Below are 9,597 nucleotides of genomic sequence, written 5' to 3'. Positions count from 1 at the left end.
CAGGAAATGAAACTGGAAAGGAGAGAATTCATGGCCTAGTGTGTGACTTTGGAGAGGAATGGCAAAGGGCTTGTTTCCAACATTTCCTGCTCTATGGCTCTAATGAGACAAGGCTAGAAATGGAAGATTTGAAGGTTTTGTGTAGGAAGTAATGGATGCCCAATAATATCAAGGACTGGGTTTTGCTTAACTCACATACACAAGGCTCCATTTTCTACCTCTTGGTGCATATGGCCTGTGCTCATTACTTGGCTAAACTGATGTACCACCTGCCATTGAGAAACGAATAGGTGGGATGGTTTTGGGATTATGGCACCATAGGAGAAGTGATGAGACTACAATTCACAGGTCTGTCACAACCTTCTTGCATCCTCTCATATAGTCTCATACATCATCTTGTCTATCTTCAGGGGGGTGCAGTGGCAGAGTGGTTACAGTATCTCCCTCTGACAAGAGAAATGTGAATCTGAGCATCTGGATTCAAACAATTTATCCCTAGCTATATGTATAGGTACTCCTCACTTAACGTCATCCTGTTATTATGTCGCTGATCTATTAGGGAACATATAGCAGATATGGCCAGAGGGCAGCCTGGCTGCAGGCTGCTGCAGCAGCGGGGAGGATGTGCACACTCAGATGCCCTGTACAACCAGGATTGCACCTGGCCCAGAAGGGAGATAAGTTTCTTTCTTTACCTGGGCTTGGGGGGAGGGAGGCAGATCAAGACCCTCACAGTGCAGGAGGTAGTGGGGTAGGGGCAGGGGCAAATCGTTCACCCTGACCCTACCCTGCTCCCTGCTGCACGGTGGGGATTGTCCCATGACGTGGCCCAGCTGGAGCCACATTCATGATGAATGGGGCCCTGGCTACATTGGGTCATGGGGCACTCGGAGGCTGGGCTCCCTGCCTCTGTGCCTTGCTGCCACTGTTTCAAAAGCAGTGAAGCAGGGCACCATGTGAGTCCCAACACTGCAGTGAGGCACATGGTGCCACACCAGTATCAAAGCAACAGAGGCTGGGAGCAAGAAGAACCCAGCTTGCAGCTACAGCCCACCCTTGCCCCGTGCAAGGATTGTGGGGGCATGAGCTCCCCCCTTGGCTCCCTGGCCGTGCGCTGTGCCTCTGGAGGAGCCACTGGACTCTAATTGTACAAAGACCCAGCCCGGCTGGGACCACATTCACTGTGAAAGGGGACCCAGCCAGGCCCAGTTGAAGGGCAATCAGAGCCCAGCAACTCATCCAGGGGTGTGGTGCGGGGGAGCCAAGGGAGGGGGAATGTGCCCCCCCTCTCCTGCAATGCATGCAGCAGTGGGAGCCTCCTGCCCATGCCCCTGGAGGAGCTGCCAGGCTCCAATTGCCCCATGACCTAGCCCAGCCTGAGCACAGCCCGACACAGCTCCAGCCCCACTCCACCCTGTGGCCCTTCCCCCTCTCCCCATCCCTTCCCCTGCAGACTTTCCCATGGGGGCGCTGTGCACACATGTGTGCGTGTGCACTCAGCACCTCCCAAATTTTTTTCTCCCTCCACCTATGATTATAACATTGTTTGGCTGCCACCTGCTAATAGGTAGCTACTGGGATGTAATTGAATTCTCTTAACATCTTTTTGCTTAAAGTCACATTTTTCAAGAATATAATTATGACATTATGTGAGCAGTACCTGTAGGTATCTAGTCTTTTGGCCTGGGGAGACCAAGTGTGGCAGGGCACCTTTGGTGCCTGACACTTTAAGGACTTGAGCAGGCTGCAGACCAGCCTGCAGGTGGGAGCAGACCCAATCAGGTGGCCACATGGTACCCAGGAGGCTGCCTGATTGCTGTAGGGCTATGCAGCCAGGGTATAAGATCAGACCCAAGGAGCAGGACTGCCAGTTGCAACTGGGGAACTGAAGGATAAATGTCACCTGGCTGATGTATTGCTGCTCCCAGAACACCTGGAGGTCAGGGCTGGAACTATAGGGATGGAAGATGTTTTTGGTCCTGGGGCATGACCTGAAACTACAACCTGCTGGAGTTGGGGGGGGGGCCTGCCTGTGGCAGGGCAGTATCCAGGAAATGCCACACCTGTACCTCCCCACTGAAAGGCGAGGATGGGGTGCCATATAGTCTCAGCCCCTGCTGCTTTGTGGGTATCCCGTGGAGGGGAAAGGCTAAGGGAGCACACCCCAACAGAAAAGCACAAGGCCCAGGTCCACAGAATGGGGCCTGAGGCAGAATCCAGGCCCATTGAGAGGGTCCTGCAACAGGGCCAAGGTCCACCAAGCGGGACCAGAGACCCTGGAGGTGTAAGGCCCAGAGGCTCCACTGAGGGGGTGGAATAGTGGCCCCAGTGACGGGGTGAAGTGGCTGCTGGAAGCCACATAGAGTAGGGCCCAAGAGGGCCTGAAGGACTACATGTAGGTCGGCCGGAGCAGAGGCCCCAATGAGGGGGCAGAGTTGAAGCTCCAGTGAGGGGACATGTGGACCAGGCACGTCTAAGGACATCTGAGGCCACGTTTGTGCCAGAGGCCAAATGCGGCCCAGCAATGGGGGTGGGAGAGTTGGAAGTAATTTTTGGATGCCATCTGTGAAGCATGGGACATGGTAAAGGGGAGGTTGGAGCTGCGTTTTAGGCCCTTGGCATCAGGGCATTAAATGGGCATCCTCCCACCTAGAAACAACTATTTAGTTACAACCAAGGCATGGCAGGAAAGTCAGGTGGGCAGACTGCCCTAGACAGGTGGGTGGGCTGACATCATGGCTGGCCCCAGGACGGCCCCTGTCACATCAAGATGGCTGTATGTGATGCTAATCATATCATTTCCTCATATGCCCTTTGCTACAGACACAGGGATGCTTTTACTATCATTCCCCCAGTGGGGTGCTAGGCTCAGGTGGCCTCAGGAAGAAGGCATCTACTTTACCCTCGAGAGGAAAATGCTGGAAGATTTGGACTGTCTGAAGCTAAATTTGTTTCTTTTTCCTCACCAAGGAAAATAATAGCAGTGGATTTCAGGGCAGGTGGTAGACAGCCAGCTGCTAGTGATAAATTAATAAATCTTCACATTATAACAGGACTAACTTCTTGAATGAACTCAAACTGAAGGGTTCGGGGGGTTTTTTGGTGTGGGTCAAGCACGCGTATGGTCGGTTTAGACAGTGAGATGATAGACAGACTGAACAGAAGCAATCAAAACAAAATCTGTTAAGGAACAGACAGCAGAAATATGATCACTGGAGGCAGGAAAATTAGATTGACAGCTGAGAGCAGCAGATAAATGATAAGTGAGATCTATATTTTTTTTTTTTTTTCCTGGAAAGCAGTTCAAGCAATTTCTCCCCCTGCTATCACATTACCCAGACTTTGGGTGTTGTAAATGGTTGCATATTAGGAAAATGAAAAAGGAAGGCATTGTTCTTTTTGCGGTGCATAACACAACATATTACTTATCCTTTCCATGAAAGGACGTGTTATTTGTTCTTTTGCAATGCAAAGTCTGTGTAAGTAGTAGCATTCTACATGCATGTTTCTAGAGTTTCCATCTCATGACTAGATAATTTGACTAGTGGCAATGACTCATCATCTCTCATGCTAATGAGGAAACTGAGAGAGTGGCTAAGTAGCAAGAATCCTGCCTCAGGAAGATTGGTTGTTAGCTTTATTGACTTAGAGAACAACGCCAACTGCATTATCTAAATTTAACCCAGGTCTGTTGGTGTTTGGTAGAGGAATAAGAACTATGAATGACATTCTGGCTGCACTGAAGGGAATGGCAGAATTCCCATTCATTTCAATGGGGGTGGGATTTCCCTCTCTGTTTTCCAAGCTGCAGAGCAAACTGAATGTGACCAAGAGAAAACACCAATATTTTGCCGTTATGTGATTCCTTTACTCCATTCAGATGCCTTTGTGTGTGAAAGAGGCACACTCAAGGACTCCAGCTCCAGTTGCAAAGGTATATAAAGACATATTCCTTTACCCGGCATGATACAGCAAGTCAGAAGAAATCTTTGACAGAGCCCCCCCACCTCCACCCCTCAATTAACCAAAATGGTTGTGCAACCTTTTCATCCCATTTTGCTTTCTATTCATCTTCTAATTCATAGAAGTGCAATAACCTCTTGTGAGTTATTCTGATAACTCTGCTGTAATCACTCCACAGTTGCAGGCTACAAAGCGGTTTTATTATCTGTAACTACATTAAAGCAGAGATGCTATGAGCTCACATTCATACACTCAGAGCCTGAACAGTAATAATAAAAAAAAAAGTAATCTTTGCCAATTACACTCCAAATGGTTGCGTTTTCCTTCCTTTAGGAGTGGTATTCTTGTTGCTTTTTTAAATTATAAATGAGTTCCAAAAATGCATCTTTATCAACAGAGCCAGAAACAGGCTGGTAATATGTAAAAAATAGTCGAAGGAGATATAGGCGCCACACAACTTGGGATATGTAGAAACACATCCCAAATGAATTATGTTACAGAGAGGCCAAAAACTGAAGCCTGCTCAGAGAAAGGAGAGTTTTGAAGCAGGTGAGCCTAGATCAGCAGTCAGTGATCCGGCCACCATTGCTATCACTTCTCCATGTTGCCTGGTCATGAAGCAGTGCCAACAAAGCTCCCTGCCTCCAGGCTCGATGGCCTGGGTCCAATGGCTCTTCAAGCCAGATCTGGCCTATGGGCCTTGTGGACCCCTGGCCTAGATAGTATAATTAAACAAAGCAGTTTAATCAGTGCCCAAGAAAGGGAGCCCGTGACACTCAATTCCCGATGTTGATGTCCTCACTGTGATTAGCCAGGTGACCTGAGGTATGATTTGTGCCGAAATGCACATGCAGTCAACTGTGCAGGGATTAGGACTAGGATTGTCCTTCTGCCAAGTGAGTGCCCTGATCCCATGAATTTTGAATTTGTTTCTGCAAAGCAGCAGCACTTTGTCAGGAAAGGTGGAAAACACCCCCACCTTAGAACACCCCATGGCTTGAGAGATTGAGGACTCTTCTGAGAGGTGAACAATGTGGTTTTGAAACCCTTGGCCAAGAAAGATGTTGAACCCATGGCTCCCCGGGACCTCAGGGGTGAGTGATTTAGCTTTTGAGTAGGGGAAGGGCATACATTTCAAAAGAAAAGCCTTCTCCATTTTCTAAAAGAAGGATTTAACACAAAGAACAGGCCAACATCCAAACTGACTTCGACTGTGGGTAATGTACCAACACAGAAACAAAGGCCATTTCTGCCTCAAACCATTTACAATCCTTATTGTTGGACAAAGGCTTATTAAAAATTAGACTGAGAAAACCTGGTTTCGTTTTGCATTCTGTGTGCAACCCCGAGCTATGTATTTGCATTTCCACATTACTTCGATTTGTGTGTCAGTTCTGTTGGCTTCAGACACCTTTATGAATAAAAAATTGGCTTTAAGAACAAGGGTGTCAGGATAAATTATGCATGGAGCACCGTGATGAGCATCGTGATGAGTGGTAAACTGCATTATTATTAACAAGTGATAAAACAATAGTAATAGAAATGTAATATGCATGGCACGACTACCCCATGCCATACACAGAACTTTTAAGGCATCTGAAGCATCAATAAAAAGATTTCCTCCCTAGAAAAATAGAATGCAATTTGTTGTGTAAAATACTGTAACAATGGGATGTGGTTAAGTCTTTACTGAGGCATCGCCAAATGGATGAATCAATCTATAAATCCACACAGCTTGCACTAGTTAACCGTTTTCATATTATGATTTGCAAGAAAGAGGATTATTCTTATAGAGCTCTTGTGGGCCTTATACTACAGCTAGGAGCAGTGAAACAGTAAAGTTATTTTTCAACTAGTTGAAATAAAAAGCAGCTGAGAGCTGAGCTAACTAGTTCCTATAAGCTAGCAGCTAAATCAGATCTGTTGTCACTCAAACCAGCGCCTTCTGAGTTACGCAAAATGGTGATTATTAAAGGTATCACTTCAGTGTTGTATACAGAGATTTAGGACCTGATCCAAAGTCATTGAAAGACATTAGCAGGCTTTGGTTTATGACCTTAGGGACTGAACCAGCACAACACTTAAAAAGCTGTTTCTCTCTTACTCAAGCATATGCTCCAAATCAGACACCTGTCTAAGTGCTCTGCCAAATTAAGCTAGTAAGGGACATATCTTGGCCTCCCTCAAATTAATAGGAAATTTCTTTGATATAAGTGTCAGGATAAAACCCCCTTCTCCCTTTCCCTGAAGCAGGCTTCCACTGAAGCCACAAATGTGGGCACAGATGTAAGGTTGTTATTAGTGCTCAGGGGATGTATCTTCACATGTTTAAAAGCCCACTTCTGTGTCATATCTGTCCATTGGTGGCTCGAGGGAAGACATTGTAAAAGTGAGAGACCGTACAATTCAATTTTTTGCTGTTTGAGAATAGCAAAGTACTAGTAAATATTTTACTATCCATTTTATGCTTTTTTGTAAATGAAGTGCATAAAAGAGCTAAAGAGATTATAGCAATTTCTGTATCTCTAGCCCTGCTTTATGACCCCCCAAACATTAGGTGAAATCTGCAAGTTTATCCATAATGTGCAATGATACAGCACATATAGTCTAATAGACTGTATTACAGTACGTGGCTCTCCCAAAGCTGAGGCTGATGAAAATGGATGTCTCTGCACATGAGGTTGGAAATGTGGATGCCAGCTTATCATTTCAATAACACTAAATCTATAATAAAAACATACTGTTGTTGTTATTATTTTTGCATGTGATTGCAAAGAGCCTGTCACCCAGAGAAGCAGCCACCGGACAGAAAGCATGTTTTAAAATGCTGCTTTCAGGCAATTTGTGACCTCACACTTTTTCAGGGGCAATTTACCTCTTTGCACAAACATAAACATGAACGTTTGCATGAATGAGTGAAATAATCAATTAATGGCTCGCCCATATTTACTATATGGAAAAGGCTGTAGACATGTTGAATTATTTTTATTATTATGTAGCTCGGGTATACCCAGGGGTGTGCCCTGTCCGCAAGTGGAAGAGATGGGGTGGTCAGGCAAGAGTGCTGAGGGAGGGGCCTGCCACCTGGGAGCAGCTCCCTCTCTTCTCTATAGAACCAGACCGAGACAAAGTGCTTAACTATATACAAATTTATTGCTACGCAAAAATAAATACGAATAAGAGACATTAAATATTTACAGTAGAATTAGTAAGTGACACCATATACAATAACCTGCAATCAACACATTGCACCACTTTGAGGGACTGCAAAACATAAACTGGGTGATTCACGGCATAGGCAATAATTAACCCCCCTGCACAGAATGAGCATTAACGCTCTGGAACAGGTAAGTCAAGGCATCCACACAATAAACACATATAAGCATCAACTTAGATGAACCCAGGTAAGTTGAGGTAGCAATGCAATATTCCAAGAATAGGAAGCAAGCATATATAGGTAATGAAAACAGGTAAACCCATATAACCCCTTAAGGAGTACCCATAATTATATTAAACTCTACAGTACGAAGCAACATCAGTCACAAAATATGGGGTGCGCTCAGCACTCCACAGGGTGTTCCCTCAAGCCCCTCCCCTTTAGGGCCCCTCCCACAATGGAGGAGGTGGAGGCTGCAGACCCTCCTCTTCCAAGCCCACCTCCCCTGTGGGACCTGCTTCCCCAGCAACTCCTGCTCCCACTCTGAAGCAGCCAAGGCTCATCCCTTGGTGGCCAGTCCCATAAGGGCCTCTCTCCAGCTCCTCTCGATGGTCTCGATGGTCTGGTGCCCTGCACTGGGAACCAAGGGCGTTCCTACAGGAGCTGAGCCCTTACTGACTCTGGTTCCCCGGCCTCACACCGGGGGTTCTTCCCTTTACCGGGCCCTGCTCTGGGCAAAGGGGATTTTTTAGTTTAATTCAGAGCCACACTGTAGGGCTCCAGTTACTTGGCCTAGAGCCAGGGCTAACTTGAGCAGCCTCGACTACTCCTGAGGCCAGCTCTCCATACGCTGACCTAGACACCATGTGGGGCCTGAGCAGCTTCAAGCTGCTCCCAGGGCCGGCTGTTTGTGTGCCAGTCCACGCAGCGCCCACCGAATCGCTTGCTGGGTTCGCAGGCCCAAGCTGCCTTGAGCGGCTCCCAGAGCCTGAGCACCATGTGCTGATCTGCGCACCATCGAGGCTCAGGCGGGGTCCCAAGGATGGTCTTCTCTGGAGCTCCTCTCTACTTGCCATCCCTCACTGTGTCTTCTCCCGCAGCATACTGAGCATGCTCTCATTGTATAAGCTTTGGGGGCTCCGCCCCTGAAGTCCAGTGGACCTGCCGTGCTGCAGTCCACAGTCTGGTGGGGGAGCTCCTCTCCCCCTCCCTTTGGGAAAGGGATGGTGCCTGCTTTCCCCCAGCTTGTTTCTGATTGGTGAATTTGCTCCACCAATCAGAATTGAGGATTATCAAGCCCTTGGACACATTGGAGCTCAATAGGGTAAGTCTGTCACAATGACTTAATTATCATTGTGACTGTTGCCATTTTGACCCAAGTGGTTAATCAGTATTTGGGATCCTGCAAAGTTGTTTCCTTTCACAGTGAGAAAATGACTATAGTTATTCTTGATGTGATCTTTTTTATTCATAAGTTAATTGACATGGAGCCCAATTTTGCCAAATATGGAAGAACTAACAAAAAGCAGGGAGTTTCTTGGTTCAGAAAACCCCTAAGACTTCCATACAGCAAGCTCAATGCCCAACAAACTTTGTCTCTCTACTTTCTATCAGGTTTGTGCTCCCAACCATGGCATTTCCCATCTCCTGGGTGGTCATGTGGCTGAGTTCCTCCGGCAGCAGCCTCTTGTATCTATTGCTGTTTCACTGCGTAAAAGGGCTTAATCACTGCTTCCACTGAACCTAAAAGAAAATGCTTGAAGCCCCATTGGCTGTAAAGAGGTCTATGATGATATATAAATCCACCGCCTCTTGAATGACAACCATTAGCACCTGTCAGCACAATGGTACTAGTATTAGACTGCAGAATAGCATAAGGACTCTCAATTTGAATCACTCCAAATCAAATTGGGGGCTTCCGATTCAATTCGGAGAGATTAATGTGTCTCCTGAATCAATTTGGATTCGGGATTCAGCCACCGAATCAGTCCAAATCTCCTCTGAATCAAATGAGTGACCAAAGCTAGTACAGCCCTACTCATTAGCTAACGTTTCTTGATGGGGAACCTGAGCTGGGGAGACAGATGTCCAAATTACAGCTGACGGGACAATGTTCCCATTTGAAAATGCTGAACTGCTTCATGGGAATGTGTTGGTCTCAGTACCTGGTCTGGGCAAATCCACAGTCTGGGGTAATGGAAAATACATTGAGTTATATTCCCTCAAGCTGTGTGATGCCCCAGCCCTGGATGAAGACTCATTTATCCAAGTGGCTGATGAAGGTGGCCTCCGATGATGGGAGAACAGATTATTTAGTACAGCAGCACTAAAGCTTCCCCTAGCTAGAAACGGTGAAGACGGCAGTAGGACCTGCATTCCAGGTTGCTTGAAGTCATCTTCACTGCCTAATTACCAGGATTTTGCACTCATGAAGCAGGAACAAGTGAGTGGAGTTTGTTTCTTGGGAGCAGTCCTGA

The sequence above is a fragment of the Alligator sinensis genome, unplaced genomic scaffold (assembly GCF_000455745.1).
Source record: "Alligator sinensis unplaced genomic scaffold, ASM45574v1 scaffold510_1, whole genome shotgun sequence".
Taxonomy (NCBI): domain Eukaryota; kingdom Metazoa; phylum Chordata; order Crocodylia; family Alligatoridae; genus Alligator; species Alligator sinensis.
The sequence above is the reverse complement of the archived record's forward strand: the minus strand, read 5'-3'. Positions refer to the sequence as shown.